The sequence below is a fragment of the Episyrphus balteatus genome, chromosome 4 (assembly GCF_945859705.1).
Source record: "Episyrphus balteatus chromosome 4, idEpiBalt1.1, whole genome shotgun sequence".
NCBI lineage: Eukaryota > Metazoa > Arthropoda > Insecta > Diptera > Syrphidae > Episyrphus > Episyrphus balteatus.
This window is the reverse complement of record NC_079137.1, coordinates 27836944-27853056: the sequence shown is the minus strand read 5'-3', so window position 1 is coordinate 27853056 and position 16113 is coordinate 27836944.

Below are 16113 nucleotides of genomic sequence, written 5' to 3'. Positions count from 1 at the left end.
GTAACCACAACTACTACATTATTTATATTTGGTGTATTTGTATTAGTTTTGTTTTGTGTTAGAAGTGTGTTTGTTTATTTTTGTTTCTGTAATATTCAAATTGAATTTATTTTTAATTTTTGTAATATTTTGAATTGAACATAATGTTTGATTCTTATGTATATTTGAAAGGATTTTGTTTTTCTGTTTTTATTAACGACAAGAAGATTTTTCTTCAACTATAGAGAGTTTATTTAATTTTGACTAGGGTGCTTTTTGTAATAATATCTAGCTGTAGTTCACATTATTTAAATGCTGCATGCACTGTAGCATATACTTACTATTTTCTTAAAGAGTAGGTAAGGATCAAGTTCATACAATATGGCCATATTACACATTATTTTAAAGTATTTTAATGCATATTTCAAATATTTTAATACAATACGAAACTATCTCGATTATTTGCTTAAAATGATTTATGTATGCGAACAAGAACTTTGGATTTACGGCCTTGTTCAAATTTGCAGTTTTTACAAAATGTTAAATTTTGGAAAAAAAATCTTTTCGTACCATTTTTGGATACTTTTCTCTGTTTTTAATTTTTTTTAATCTAAAATTTAAACGATAATAATTAATAAAATGTTGAAATAAACTCACAAGAATTTGAGTTTATTTGAAAAAAAAACTGTAAAAAGGTCTATTTTGATCGCAAGTGTATGAAAATGTGGTTTTGGATAGTTCCAATGATTTTCCTATTTCACCATTTGAAATAAAATATTTGGTTCTAATATCCTAAAACTAGAAGAATGTAGCTTTTACATGCTCTTTATTTTGTCATGATACTATATAGTCAAGCTATGCATTCTCACAAAAAAAAAGTTGAGATAACAATCAGACATTGCATTACTATAGCCCTGTTCCATTGGAGAATACTAATAGTAGATTTTTTTGTTCATCTGTCAGTCTGTCTGTCTATAGCTAAACGGATCTACCGATTAACATCAAACTTGGTATGAAGTATTTTTTGGAGACTCTCCAGAGGGGTTTTTAGAACTAATTTTTTTTACCAGAAATAACGATACCTGCCATATACCAATTTCGGAAATGTTTTATTTTCTCGAAAACGGTACCAGTAATTTTGTTTAAAAAAATTATAAAATAGTTTTTGGGCAATCATGGAAATTTTTTAAAATTATTATTAGCCTACCGTAGAACCGTTTTTTTCAAATCTGATTTTCTGCCAAACTGCCAATTCAATTTTAAAGAATTTTTCTATAGTTTAAATATTTATATAGTTTAAATATAAAACAGTAAGACAATTTGGAATAATAATAGTTTTTGGATAAAAAAAATTGAACACTTTTTTTTGAAAAATCAAATTTTCGAAAACCGGAAATTAATTTTTTTTGACATTTAAGTTTTGAATGTTGAATAGTGATTTCTACGAAATTGCATACCTATTTTATTTTTGATTTTTTTTTTTGTTTTAATTTATTTATAAGGTTCCAACGATTTTGAAATTTTTTTTCTACAAATCTTTCTTTGTAGAAGAAATCAAATTGAATAGGTACTTGTTGGAGCTATCACGAATTCTGCTTTGTTCCTTTAACTTTTTGGACTAGTGTATAAAAACAACTCAGGTTAAAAGCTGCACTCGTTATGAAACTCAACTATTAAATTTAGCCGAGCGTTAGCCTTGTACCTGAGTATTACATTGTTTATTGGTAGGGTGAAATATATATAATTCAGTTAAATATTTAACTCAGCCTTAAATTTGATTATTGGTAAGGCCCGTAGAAAATAAAATTTACTAATTATAAGTTTTGGTGAATAAAACTTCTTATTCAGATTTCTTTGGCACAAATTTATTTGTCATGAAGTAAAGTTATCAGGTGGAGTTTCGATTCAGCAAAAAAAGGCGCTAGTTGTTACGCATTTTATAATATTGCCAAAAAAAATATAATATAAAAAATAGCAATCTCTGTGGGGATACGAACTCAAAGAGCAAAAGTAAAGAGCAATCACCTTGTCACCTACGCTAATAGGACTATTGAAATAAGTGTAACTTTCATGCCCTATAAGCTATAACGTGCCTAGGATATACAACAATAATTATTTAATTTTGTTCAAATTCTCGTCGTTAGTAAAAATGTTTTGTTTTTAGTTTCGAGTTACTATGGATACATTTATAATGTCAAATAACTTTTCAATATTTTTGTTTGATATTTGTGTAATTTTGTATGTATGAGTAAAATTTCCATATTTTCTTTTTTCATTTATAGGATGTCGATGTGTCGATAAGATTTATTTTTGTTTGATATTTGTTTTATGTTTTATGTGTGAGTAAAATTTCCTTATTTTTTTTTTTCTAATTTAGGATGTCGACATGTCGATACGTTTTATTTTTATTTGATATTTGTTTTCTAATGTTTGTATTAGTGAAATTTCCTTTTTTAAAAACAAATTTTTGGAAATATAATTTTCTAGGACAAGCCCCATTCTCTCTGGACATTTTTTAGTACATCTGATTGCCGAAAAAAAATAAAATTCTGTGGCGCTAGAAACTATCGGTGTCACTTCTATATATAATTATTCAATGATTAAGCCTAATTAGAATAGGTATATATTTATACATAATTAGAAACATATTTTGAATTGAATCATACGATACATTAATACATTAAAACAATAATACATACGATAAATAAAAAAAAGATGTTATAATATAACTTTTAACGAAAGTAACACTTTGGTTACATAAATTAAAGCTTACAGAAACAGGTCAATAATCAATCGATGGAATATCTACATCCCGTATAACATTTATATTGATATTAACTTGACCCATTTTTACGGTTTTTAGACTTTTTCTGATTTTGTTTTCAACATTTTAACGCAACTTTGAACTGATATTATTGAATTCTGACGTAAAACTATTTAGACTTATTAAGACAAAATGAATAATGTTAGAAAATTAATCCCTATATTTTTGAATTTACACTTTGGCAACCCAACTGCGAAAGCTTTCATTAACTTTTGTCAATTGCTTTAGTTTTCTTTTCTCATTACTTTTTAACTTGTTCTTCTTTACTTGAATAAAATTGTACTTATTGAACAGACGTGTCTTTGACTCTCCGATTTAACCTTGATATTTTAACACGGGTTATGGGCCCAGTCCTCCAAAGCGTAGTTTAAATTTTTGATTAATTTTATTATTTGTCTATTTGTATAAGAATTAAACACTTAATTTTATAGGATGAGTTCCTTAACACAGATAGAGAAATTAGGTGCTGACAATTATGCAACCTGGTCGGTGCAAATGAAAAGTCTGCTTATTACTTTGGATTATTGGACTGTTGTAGAGGTTAAGTGTCCGGATGCAGCAACTGCTGCGGAGAAGTTGAAGTGGGAAGCTGTCGATAAGAAAGCCCTGGCATATTTAACTCTATGCGTTAAACCATCAGAACTTATTCACTTTAAGCATTGTAAAACTACCAAAGAAGCATGGCAACTTCTTAGCAAGTTGTACAATGCAGATGGACCAGCTCGAAAGGTAAATTTGTTCAAGAAAATGGTACGCTTTAAAATTGGGTCTAGGGAATTATTGATTACCTTCATGAGATCAATGTTGAGATCCCAGAAGATCTTCTTTGCATCTTGCTCCTGTGTAGTCTGCCTGATGATATGGAAAGTTTTGTGGTAGCAATAGAAAGCAGAGACAATTTGCCTACTTTCGAGCAATTGAAGGGTAAGGTGTTGGAGGAAGAGCGGAGGCGCAGCGAAAAAACCGAACACAATAGCGAAAGTGTTCTCGCAGCTAAGGTTCAGAATATGAAAAAGGTTGATTGGGACAGATCAGGTGGAGAGCGACAATCTGTCAATAATGGAATGCATTTGAGATCGCGAAATATGAAAAAGGTAAAATGTTATGCCTGTGGAAAGAGGGGGCATTTTCAATCACAATGCTATGCGAAAAAGAAAGAATCTGTAGCAGCAGTTTTAAGTCTGGCTACGTCATCAGCAAAACTGCATAACCAAACCGTTTGGATTCTGGATAGCGGTGCTTCATCGCATATGACAAATGATGAAAAACAGTTCTCTTCGATGGTTCGATCTAATCAAACTGTTGTTTTACCGTCAGGAGAATGTGTTGCGGCAAAAGGTATGGGTGATGTAAAAGCACGATCTAGTTTTTGTGACGTTATCTTGCGCGATGTTTTGTTTGTTCCCAGCTTGCATGGTAATTTTCTCTCAGTGAGTAAGATAATTGAAAACGGGAATATTGTGGAGTTTAATGATAAAGAAACAGCTGTAAAAACAAAAGCTAATATTCCAATTCTCACTGCAAAAATGGAAAATGGTATTTTTTATGTAAACTTTTTAAGAAATCATGCCGAGTGTGTAAATGGTGCCTCAATTAAGATCGATAAACAGTTTGAAGTGTGGCACTCCAGGTTTGGCCATCTAAACTGTAATGATTTGTGCATGCTGTCAAATAAAGATATGGTGCGGGGACTGACGGTCAAAATGCCACCAAATTTTAGTTGTAGTACATGTGCGATGTGCAAAATTAATAGAAAGCCATTTCCTAGTTTCAAGGAAATCTACACCAAAAATGTTCTCGAACTTGTGCATACCGATATATGTGGGCCGATGAAGGTGGCTTCACAAGGTGGATCTCGTTATTTTATAACGTTTATAGACGATTTTTCCAGGTACACAGTGACTCGTTTTATTAAACATAAATCAGAAGCTTTTCAAATGTTTTGTGAGTTTATGACTGAAAGCGAAAAACAAACTGGGCGCAAAATAAAATGTGTGAGAAGCGACAACGGGCGCGAGTATATTAACTCACAATTTGAGAATTTATTTAAAGAACATGGGATCCGTCATCAAAATACAGTGAGTTATACCCCCCAGCAGAATGGCATTGCCGAAAGGGCCAACAGAACCCTGGTGGAGATGACGCGGTGTATGCTTTTAAATTCCAGATTATGTGAAAGTCTTTGGTCCGAGGCACTTAATACTGCCACATATATTAGGAATAGATGTCCAACAAAAGTGCTGTTGTCAAAAACCCCGTATGAGTGCTGGTTTGGTAGGAAACCATCGGTTTCGCACTTCAAGATTTTCGGCTGTGAAGCTGTGTCTTTGAATCATCCGAAAACTAGGTCGAAGTTTGAACCAAAAGGTACAAGTCTTGTTTTTGTTGGTTATGCCGATTCAACGAAAGCCTACAGGCTTTACAATAAGCAAAGCAAATCTATTGTTGTTGCGAGAGATGTCATATTTTTCGAGAATGAGGATAGAACACCAAAAGAAAATCATTTGATTGAGCAGGAGGAGTAGGAGGTTGGAGTAGTTGGTGATGTTGCTGAGTGCGAAGTTCCTGATACTATAGAGGAAAATCATGGCCCAATTGAATCTGAATCAGAAGATGGTGTTGTTGTTGAAGGCAAACGCAAAAGAGGAAGGCCTAAGATTATACGAACCGGGAATGTTGGTCGCCCGAGAAAAAAGTATATCACCGACAATGCAGAGATCTTGAGCGCTGTGACTGTGACTCCATCTAATGTTTATGATGCGATGAAATCAGAAGATAGTGCCAAATGGAAATATGCTATGCAGGCGGAGTATGATTCGTTGCTTAAAAACAACACATGGGAGTTGGTAGATCGTCCGTTTGATAAAAATATAGGTAATTGGATCGAGATGGGTTTTTTCAACAAAGTTTAATCCAGACGGCACGGTGGAAAAATTGAAGGCACGATTAGTTGCCCAAGGATGTTCTCAAGTTTACGGTGAAGATTTTTATGAAACCTACTCTCCGGTGGCAAGACATGCAGCAACGCGGCTTTTATTGGCACTCTCAGCTAAGCATAAGCTTCTGGTTAACCACATTGACGTCGTATCAGCTTATTTGAACGGGGAACTAGAAGAAGAGGTTTTTATGGAACAGCCTCCAATGTTCGTGAGTGAGACACACCCGAATAAGGTTTGCAGACTTAAAAAGTCTCTTTATGGACTCAAGCAGGCTGGGAGATATTGGAATAAGAAAATAAATTCCCTTTCGAACGACATGGGTTTTCGAAGGTGCAAAACAGATAATTGTATTTATTTCATGAATTACCAAAATGAAATCAATATAATATCTATTTACGTCGATGATTTGATAATAGCCTGTTCTGAAGAAGCCACTATGAAAAATATAATTGAAAAATTGTGCTCTCAAGTTGAAGCTGTTGATCGTGGTCCAATTAAATACTATGTAGGTTTAGAAATTCAGAGAGATGGTCTTCGAGGCGAATTTAAAATACATCAACAGAGATATACCTTGGAGTTGCTGACGAAATGGGGAATGCTGGATTGCAAAGGTGCTGCAACACCCTCTGCAGAAGGTTCCATACTAGAAAAATGTGGAGATGAACGTTGTTCCGGCTCTAATGTCAAGGAGTTCCAATCGTTACTTGGAGGCCTCACATATTTAGCAACAATGTCGAGACCTGATATCATGCATATTGTGTCCAGATTGGCTCAGTACCATAGCCATCCACACCAAGAACACTTTGTGGCTGCAAAAAGGGTTCTAAGATACCTCAAACTTAAACCCAAAGGTATGTTAACATATATTCCCAATAATGAAAATCTTATTTGCTTCACAGATGCTGACTGGGGATCAGACCCAGTAGATAGAAAGTCCTTGAGTGGTTTTGCTCTGTTCTTTTGTGGCTGCCTTATTGCTTGGGAATCGAAAAAACAACCAATCGTTTCCTTAAGCACGATGGAAGCTGAATATATTGCAATGTGTCAAGGCGTTAAAGAAGTTGCTTTTCATCGTAGCCTGTTAAAAGAAGTTGTCTTCAACGAATATGCTGAGAGGGCTTCTACTGTGATGTGCGACAATCAAGGAGCTCAGTTCGCAGTGAAAAATCCAATTGTTCATAAACGAAGCAAACACATCGATATTCGTTTTCATTATATAAGAGAAAAGTATGTGTCTGGCGAAATTGATATCCAGTATGTACCATATCATCGGAGAATGCTGCTGATATATTTACGAAAATTTTATCATTGAAAAAACATGAACTTGCTTGTATGTATGATGTTAAAGATTATCTTTGTGTAAAACTAATTGCATTTCTTATAGTTGCCTAATGAATTAAGATTTATTTTTTTTGTATTATATAATTACTCTAAAGACATTTTTATTATTACGTATCGCACTTGGGTTGAGGCGGAGTTTGTTAGAAAATTAATCCCTATATTTTTGAATTTACACTTTGGCAATCCAACTACGAAAGCTTTCATTAACTTTTGTCAATTGCTTTAGTTTTCTTTTCTCATTACTTTTTAACTTGTTCTTCTTTACTTGAATAAAATTGTACTTATTGAACAGACGTGTCTTTGACTCTCCGATTTAACCTTGATATTTTAACAAATAATATGGCGTCTCGCTAATAAAAATACATTTTAATTTACAGCTAAAAAGTAAAAAAAAAAGTCGTTCAATCATACACATTTTTATTTTTCGACTATTTTTGTACACAGAAAAAAAGCTTATACTGTTGAAAGACAGTATACACGAATAAAGGTAATATTTCAAAAGAAAATTCAAACAACAACAATAATAATAAGATAATTGGGAAATTTAAAGTTAAAGTTAAATGAAATGAATTTGGCAAACAAAAACTGAGTTTTGTAAAACTATCTACGTGCTTTGGGGAAAACGTCATAAATAGTTAAAATTACAATTAAGCGATTTAAGGTTGGCTTTTAATGAAAGTCAGTGGTATGATATTTTTTCGAGAACGGTAGCACATGGCAAAAAAAAACACGATGCAGTGATCCACTTATAATTATACGAAAACTTTAGGCTCCACTTAACGAATAACGAAATAATTTTTTTATATGCCTTCCTTATTCAGAATTAATTCATTTAAATGCCATTTCGGTATAATTTTTATTAGCGCTCTATCCAAACGCATAAATATAATTTTCTCATTAAAACAATATATGGTCAAATAATTTCCACCAAACTGACATTATTTGCAAACTTGAACTATACTACCTTCTGGCAAAAAGAAAAAAAAAAATAGGCCAACAATAACTCAATTAGTGCAGTAACTCCAAGCCGTTTCCATCAAGGCCTTCCGTATACCTACAGTCACGTCGCATCGCGTCGGTTAGGGTAGTATTAATTCAATCATAATTAAGAGAAATTAACTTCCATAAAATAAAAAAAAAAAAATACATCCACAAGTCGAAGTAGCACTTACTGGCCAACTCACCATTTTCTTACTTCTGGGTCGGCAAAAAGCCAATTAAGCTCTGATTCATTACAATTCACCAAGAAACTGTCCTCCATAAATCCTTATTTCAAATTCTTTTGTTTTGGCAGAAGCACTATAAAGACGACAATACGAAAACAGTCGTTATTATAGAGTCAAGAAGTGTTGACCCACATTTCCGGCACTGAAACTTCACGATTTCAATTTTCTTTCCTTCATCAAGGATCACTCTTTTTCTTTTGTTATACGTACAAGGACTAATATTCCATCTTGTGGAACTATATTAGGCAGTAAATTGTGTTTAGTAAATACCAAGAACCTTCGTAATTATTTGTTTTTATTTTTGTTTTAGTTAAAAACAAACAAGCAAACATTTTAAATAAAACTTTTTAAAGAAATATCTTATAATGTATAACTAATTGATCAAAGGACAAACTGTTTTCATCTTTGCGGATAATAGATTTGACTTACTTATAAATTCAAAATAAAATTTTATAGGTTTTGATTTCTTTCATGAATGAACAAGTACAATTCACGTTTTTCAAAATGGCGGATTTCGCCAGGTGCTTGCGTCCCGAGAACCAGGACTTAAACTTTTCTAATACCCTTATTTCAGATTTGAAAAAATCAGCCTCCCTAAATTTTGTTTCACAAAATGCCTGTTTTATTTACTATTTTTCCTGTACTTAGACTATAGTTTTCAGATCAAAAACTTTCGACTCATACATGGCATGACTTTAAAAAATATACCAAATTATTGGAAATTTGATGGTCTATAACTTTAACTGTTAAAAAATTTATGTAACTAATACCGGGAATGATAAAATCTTAAAAAAAAAACCGAAAAAAATAAATTAAAACAACATAACCTCAAAACTATTGCCCGCTCAGAAAAATAATGTATTAAAAAAAAACATAATTAAATTTCCAAGAACTTTGGTCTAAAAATCATTTCTCTAGGATAAATAGTTTTGGAAATATAGAGCGATTCGCGTTTTCCAAAATGGCGGATTTCGCCAGGGGGTGGCGTCCCGAAAACCAGGACTTAAGCTTTTTTAATATGTATTCATCTTTCCTGTACTAAAATAAAATACAGGGTGTCTGGTAGAAAATGGATAAGCCGGAAATGGCTGATAGGGGCACTTTTGACAGTTCTGAATCCGAATAAAAAAAGTTTCTATCGCAACCAGTTTAGAAAATATTAGCTTTTTTTCGTTCAGTGTACTTTAAATTTCATCATCTAACGCTTTCTTTAACCACAACCGCGAATGAATGAATTTTATAAACTTCTTATTTTTATAATTTTCTACAATAATTGGCTCACTACATAAGAAGTTAAAAGTTTTTATAACTGTTGCATCTTTTCCCTTTGGATGCGCATATTTTTGAAAAAGTTGGCCACCTTAACGATCCTATGGATTTTTTTTATACCACAGGTATTTGAAAATTTTCATTATTTTTCACATTTTGCATCGAAAAACAAATTTCAAAATTTTTTTAAAGAAAAGATGCAACAGTTATAAAAACTTTTAACTTCTTATGTAGTGAGCCAATTATTGTAGAAAATTATAAAAATAAGAAATTTATAAAAGTCATTCATTCGTGGTTGTGGTTAAAGACAACGTAAGATGATGAAATTTAAAGTACACTGAACGAAAAAAAGCTAATATACAGTCAAAAGTGCACCTATCAGCCATTTCAGGCTTATCCACTTTCTACCGGACACCCTGCATATTAAAATGTAATTAAATGTATTTAAATATAAGAAAATTTGAATTAAAAACTTATTGCCTAAATTATAACTTTATCAATGGTTAAGAATTGAAATTAAATAATCGTCTTCTTTGTTTTAATAAAAGAATATCAAACTTTAATCAAACTGTATTAAAAACGTAAATGAAAATGGAAGCCATTTTAAAAAAGAAACACATTTTTTTGTGCGTTATCGCTATCTGAAAAAGTAAGTAGGTACCAGAGAACCAAACGAGTCGAGTATTGTTTACGAACATCGAGTATTTACTCGAAAAAAACGATCTCGAACAAACAGAATCAACACAACTCAAATATGTTCGAGCTTTCCTGTTTAGGAGTATGATGACTCGTAAGTAATCCTACATTTCAAACGAGTTCAAACGATCATTTTTCTTTTCGAGTATAATCGAGTAAAATGATCGTGAACAAAATGTTTATGATCAATGTGATCGAAATTACTCGAACTGGAAAGGAAATGTTCATAGTGTTCGAGGGTGGTTTTTCTTGTAGCATAAATAAAAGAGAATCAGTTTGGTACACAAAAGCACACAAAAGCAAGTTACATTTGTTTTATTTAAATTAATTAATTTGACAAGATAGTGAAATGAAGAAAAACACATTAGAATAAAATTAAATTAAATACAGAAAAAAAGAAAAATTAAATAAAACTTAATGCTAGATACAAAAAATTGAATAAATTAAATTAATGTCGTTTTCGATTGGTTTCACTCAAGAATTCACTCATTCTGAAATCGAATGGAACAGGTCAAGTCGCTTCCACTCAATTCTGTTTTTTTATTTTGTGTTTGTGAAATTTCAAATGTCAAATATTGATATTATTTTTGTTTCAAACGAAAAAAATTATAAAAATTATAAATCTGAAGACGACGGAAGAAGAAAATGTTAAAAAAAATCATTCCACTGCATTAAGGTACCCATTTTAATCTTTTTATTAATTTTAATTTTGATTTAATTGAAATTTTTGAATGACAACAAAAAAAGAATGATTGAGTATTTTTTTGTTGACATTTTAGTGTTCATGTATAAGTGCTTCTGATTTTAAATTGAGAAGAGAATTTGTCTTCTGAGAAGCGTTCAGTCTGTCAGTTTTGTGCGAATAAAACACTTTCAGAAGGCTTCGGAATGATTCCGGACGCTTCCGGAGAGCCAATCGAAAACGCCATAAGTTAAAAATTATGACACTTGTATTTATGAAGAAAAAAAAAAAATATTTATATATTGGATTTATCTTTAAGTTTGAATTCGCAATCATCAAATTATTTACAGTTTCTGGGTTCAACCTCGATCGTTTTTCTATAATTATATTTCCAGCCTGTGAAAATGCTCGTTCTGATGCTGCTGATGTTGCGGGAATACAATTCAAGATTTTATGTGCTTCATAACGGTTTTTGAATTGGCCTTTATTTTCACACCACCATTGAAGAATATCCACAGGGCCTTTCGAATTAAACTGAATGTATCTTTCTATTTGTAATTTGTAATTTCCGCAATAATAGTAATTTGTTTTAAAAACAAACATCCCAAATCGCATTATTGCATATTTTTTAGGGATATGTTTCTACTACGCACCTACCGGCACAAATTAACTGGGCATTCCCCACTACCCCATTTGTATTGTTACCTAACGATAACGACTAATTACTTTTTTATTTACTCAGTCATTGAAAATCCTTTTCTAAAACCACAATTATAAAATTAAAATAACCTGCTTTAATTGCAGTTTTACCGCCAACCAACCCTCAAAACCTAAATAAAAAAAAAATATGCAACAGGTACCTATAGGACGTAGAAATTGGAAGTGGTTGTTTTCATTGTTCAAACTGTTCATGATTTTTCGATCACGTTCGAACATTTCAATCACTTTCGATCATTTCGAGTAAAGCCTAGTGTTTATGAACAGTCAATCTGTTTATGAGTAATTTTGTTCGTGGGTATTGAGGATCGAGTATACTCATGAGTTCAAACAATTTGTGTGGTTTTGGTTGTGAGTATTTTTGTTTATGAGTAAGATGATTTACGAGTATAGATCGATCGAGCACGAACGATCATTTTAAAAATTTGAAATTGTTCGAACAGGTTCGAACATACTCATTTGGATCTCTGGTAGGTACCTATATAAAACTATAAAATTATTTTGGTTCAGAAAAATGCAATTGGTAACCTTTTTGCTGATTGAAGACGCTTTGTGTTTTTTTTTTTCGAAGTAAAATGTATGAATTACTGATAAAATTGAATTGACAATAAGATGTCACTTCACGTAGTTTGTGACAAAAAAAATAAAAGAGAATTATAATATTACCATTATTATATTTATGATGAGTAATCTCTTTCAAAAATGCTTTGAAAATACTTATAATAATAAAAAATAATTAAAAAAGAAAGAAAAATTATTATAATAAACTAAAACTTGAAATTCAGGAAAACGTCCTTGATTTTTAATACAAAAAAATTTTAATTTCAATAAATTTTGTATAAGACTTAAAAATATATAATACATTCAAAGTTCCTATTTATTTAAATAAAATTTTGACGTTGCCTCATATGTAACCCAAGTTTCCGTAGAATTTACACCAACATTTTTAACCGTGCATATTACTCTTAAATGGAGCCTTATTGAAAAAGTTTCATGTAAAAAAAGTTTTTTTTTTTTAATTAATTTGTTCAAAGTAAAAAAAGGTGAATTAAAAAAATTCAACGAATACGCAAAGGCGAAGTGTAAAATAGTGATATTTAAATTTTTCAAAAAAATCCTTGTCAAAATTTTCGAAATTCGAATCGCAATTTTGTGTAATATTCCATACAATTTCACAGTTTGAAAATTCTCAAATCGCAATGCTCTTGTATCGTCATCTTACTCTATTTAAAATCTGGCAACAGCCCAAACCAGACGATTGAGTTCAGGATTGGTAGTACCTAATGTTTTTTTTTGATAATTTTTTAGGTTTGCCCGAAAATTATCGATATCTGAAATATTTCCGAGCAAAATATTTATTTAAATAAACTCTACAGTTAAAAGGGAGCTCAATGCAAAGTAAGATTTTAACATTAATTCCACTTTGGAGCAATGTTTTAGTTTAGTTTTAGTTTTATTGACTCATGAGAATAATACATAATACAAACATTTTGGTAATTATTTCTAAAAGTCTTTTGGTTTGGAGCAACGGAATCACTATTGTTGATAATTTACTCGTATTTTAAAACATAAATCTGAGAAATCTTCATCAAATAAATAATAAAGGATAGGCTTAAGATCATACTAAAAACATTTTTTCAACACTCCAAAATAAAATATAAGTTATAAATTCTATTTTTTAATTTCTCTCGAAAAAAAAAACACCTTGGAAATTTTCATAAACTCTTTCCTTGATTTTTTATTTGTATGAACCAAATTTTTTAGAATGCCATTTTTTTTAACAGTTTTTCGCTTATGTATATTTTAACTGTTGTTTTCAAAAAATATTAATTTTTCATAAAAAGGATCATAAATTTTAGAGCACTGAAGAATACGTTTGTCATTTGGACAGGGGAGATTTGGAAAGACTTTGAATTTTGAAACTTACTATACCTATTTATTTTTTAGTTCATTCCCATAACGAAGCATTGAAAATTAATTTAAACAAAATAGAGCACGTATACACCGCAGAGCTCTCGGATAATGCGAATTTCAACTTTGGCTAAGGCGTCAACACAAATGCGAAAATTCAATAAAATCTTATTTTTTTGCCGGCAGTGCTTATAACCAAACAGAAAAACAAAATCCTATCAATAGTGAAGCAACTAAAGCTAAACAAAATGGGAATGTATAGGAATCCGGCCGAACAGCTCTGATCTTGATGATCTTTAAACGTTGTGTCGGTTATAAAAATACATATACTTTTATGAATTAAAAATTGCCGCTTTTGCCGTATAGCTTTTTTAAATTTAATTGAAGATTTTTGTTAACAAAAAAATTTTGTTTCGAAAATTTTGTTTAAATTTCATAAATTAAATAATACCAAAAGATTGATGAGTGACAATCTTCTATCGTTTAAGCAATAAGAAGATGCAATTTTATTACAAAATGACTTCAAACACAAAAAAAAAAAAAATATTTGAACACAGGGGCAACAATATTAATACAATATTTAAATAGCTTATTTCTATTTGTAAAATTTAAATTATGTAAATTGAATGAAGTATTTTTAAAAACTGGTCCTCTAACTCAGAATTAAAATAAAAAAAACAAACAAATTATTGAAAGATGTTAAAAAACAACACTTTGTTCTTTTGTACTTCGAATTAAATTTTGTTTATTCAAAAAAAAAAAAAAAAAACTAAGTAGCTTTGAATTTCGTTTTCAAATAAATCTCTACTCTTTTCCAAATCGTTCAACTGAAAACAAGTGTTTCTTTTATTTCAATTTATTATATTAATCCATGTAATAACAACAGGTTATGGGCACAGTCCATGCATATTATTTATTGGTTGTAAGAATTCAAGTTAACGATTTTTTGCATTAATTGGATATTGGAAATTAAAAAAATAATTTCAAAATGTCCCAGAACGTTCTCCCGTCCATTGAGAAACTTAAAGGCCGTGAAAATTGGGATTCCTGGAAGTTTGCGGTTAAGACGTACCTCGAACTGGAAGACCTTTGGGATTGCATTGAATATGAAGCTAATGTAGTACCGGATGCCAAAAAAGTGACGAAAGCCCGAGCAAAAATAATCTTATTGATTGAGCCGATCAATTTTGTACATGTGCAGTCTGCGAAAACTGCGAAAGAAGCATGGAACAATCTAGAACAAGCTTTTGAAGATTCTGGGCTAACGCGTCGAGTTGGACTTTTAAGAACTTTGATAAATACACGCTTGGAGGATAGTGATTCCGTTGAAGCATACGTCACGAAGATAGTTAACACTGCCCACAAGCTGAGATCTGTAGCTATGGATGTTAGTGATGAATGGGTGGGCACTTTGTTGCTTGCTGGGTTATCTGACGAGTATCGCCCGATGATAATGGGGCTCGAAAGCTCAGGAACACCTATCACTGCAGATTCTATCAAGACAAAACTGCTCCAAGATGTAAAAGATGATCAAGCTGGATCTGCTATGTTCTTTGGTAAACGAAAACCGACAAAGAAATCCCGTGGTCCAAGATGCTATGAATGCAAAGATTTCGGACATATTTCTAAGAACTGTCCAAAGAAGAACACAAAGAGCAATGAATTCAAATCCAAGACGCATGGATTATACACTGCCTTTACAACAAATGCTGGCAACGATGACTGGTATATTGATTCAGGTGCCTCCGCTCATATGTCTATGAAGCGTGACTGTCTCACGAGTCTGAATCAACCTGTTAAAAGCGAAATAGTCTGTGCCAACAATTCTCGTCTGTCTGTGAAGGGTATTGGTGATATGAAGTTGCAAGTAGCTGTTCAGAAGGATGTCAAAGATGTTTCCATCAACAATGTTCTGTACATTCCTGACTTGTGCGTCAATCTACTGTCAGTCAGCCAAATAGTCAAGAAAGGGAACTCCGTTTATTTCGATTCAAAAGGTTGTCAAATTTTCAGCAACGATAAGCAATTGATTGCTACAGCCTCGCATGTTGGTGATATGTTTAAGCTGAATCGACCGAATGTAGACGTGAGTATGGTGGCGAACGTGAATGTCAAGAAATCCAAGGCAGAGGACAGCAACTTGTGGCATCGTCGCATGGGTCATCTTAATTTCGAAAGCCTGTTGAAATTAAGAGATTGTGTTCCTGGATTTGATTTGAAGAAAACCAGTAAAGAGATCTGTGAGATTTGCGTTAAAAGCAAGCAAACCAGAATGCCATTCAAGGATAAAGGGACTCGAGCGACAGAAGTGCTTGAGATAATTCATGGCGATCTCTGTGGTCCCATTGACGTCGTTTCTCGTGGTGGTGCCCGGTATATAATGGTTCTTGTGGATGACTATAGCAGAAAAGTGTTTGTTTATTTCTTGAAAGCAAAGTCTGAAGCTTTTGAAAGATTTGTCGAATTCAAGAATTTGACCGAAAGACAAGTCAACAAGAAAATGAAGATCCTACGAACCGACAACGGCAC